This window comes from Propithecus coquereli, unplaced genomic scaffold (assembly GCF_000956105.1).
Source record: "Propithecus coquereli isolate 6110/MARCELLA unplaced genomic scaffold, Pcoq_1.0 Scaffold35, whole genome shotgun sequence".
Taxonomy (NCBI): domain Eukaryota; kingdom Metazoa; phylum Chordata; class Mammalia; order Primates; family Indriidae; genus Propithecus; species Propithecus coquereli.
The window spans coordinates 423,597-425,440 of record NW_012149174.1 but is presented as its reverse complement, the minus strand read 5'-3'; positions in this window follow the sequence as shown (position 1 = coordinate 425,440).

The following is a 1,844-nucleotide window of genomic DNA, read 5'->3' as shown; positions in this document are numbered from 1 at the left end:
CGAATGTAGTGTTCTTTTTCTCTGAAAGAAGCCATTAAAACATGGAATTGGAAGTATCAGGGAGCAAGAGTGCGTAAATTTGCATAATGCATGCAAAAGATAGTTGTGAAAGTCCTGGAGGACTCAAGATTATCATAAGCGGAAGGATGAGAGGGAGGGAGGAAAAGGGGGTATTTTCACAAGAGGCACTATGGGGGCCCAAGGTATTTAATTGAAACATTCAAAAATAAATGTGACTGTATTTTATAATTTGAGCTGGGGAATGGGATGCAATGTTTAAATTAGTACTTTTTCCAATTACATAGATTTCATTATTCTACCTTGTCATATCAACTCCAGCCTACATCCACAATATACACTGTGTCAGCAAAAGTGCCAGCCAGCCTTTCTGTTGGTTTGGTGGTTTGTCATCTCACTCTGAGCCTTCCTGAACATGAAGTTTCCTTTGATGTCAGCAAGAATTGAGGCTCATAATTAGTAGGATCCCAGATTAGGAGGCTCCAGAAAACTTTAGAGGATGGCATTATCCCTTATCTAGATATTTCCTTAAGGCTAGATCTCTTCCTACATCACATCAGAAAGTACAGAGAATGTACCCTTGGGGAGAGTCATGGTGAAAGTGGGAAGAAAGAATGGCTCCTCTCTACTCTTTTAGCAGAACATAATTTCTTGCACACAGAACGAAAGTATAAGCCCATAAATTTGTATAAATAACTTGTAAAAGCTTCCATAAAGTGATAAACTCCTTGAAAAGTATATTTTGCTTGCTTTAGTATCCTTCTATCTGTACTTTTTCTCCCATCTCTGGATAATATACTGCCATTTGATTCTCATGCTGGAGATGCACTCTGTATAACCACCCACTTTTCATAAGAAATCATTAGAGCTGCAATGTGAAAATCTACCTTGATTACAAACATGCACATTTTTTCATGCTGCTAATATAAAATAAATGTCATGCATTTTACCAGCTTTTCTTACCAAAAGAGTTGATATTATGGAGCTATTAAAAAAACCTAAATCATGGACCATTATTCATTCAACAGTCAAAAAAATGAAAAAAAAGCATCTATGTGTTAGATGCTATTAACACATGCTGAATGCCAGTTATAATGATCCCATTAAATCAGATGTGATGAATAGTTCATGAAGTCTGACTTTATGTTATTTCTGGAACTTCTGTTTATATTCTTTCTGAAAATAATGGTCCAAGGCCTTATCTGCCTGGGGGCTTTACTGCTTTTTTCCCCCCACAAGGTTTCTTTGATTCTAGCTTCAGGGAGTTATAGTTTTCTATACAGACACTGAAGACACAAAAGGTCATCTCAAAAATACTGTTAAGAGGCCATTGTTTCTTTGCCTTCTTAAACCAGAGGTGGAAAATGAACAAGAAATCTTTTTGAGAAGAAAAGATCTAACTTAAAAGCTTTTGAAGCCCCCTCCCATATTTCATTCATTACGTCCATTGTTCTGGAAGCGAACATTTCCTATTCTGCTCTCATTGTAATCATTGTATTTTCAGTAGTTTGTCTGGGGGATGTAGCTACTGTGCAGTATCAAAAGCAGTCAATTAAGATGATTTTTAAGAGCTAACTTGTGAAGCATGGGCTCTTTGTTTAGTGCTGTCAGCCTGATAACAAATGAAGATTAAATAGTGGTTCATCTGGGCAGAATGATAGCAAGACTTGGAACTTCGTATTTAACAAGCAGGCTTTCCACAGTGCCTACCTTGTCAGGGATGGCTGCTGAGGCTCCCAGAACCCAGGAGGTCCAGATAAACAGAAACTGTGCTTCAGGACAAAAGGAGAAGAGCTAATAAATTGTATGCATGCTAATGGAGGCCA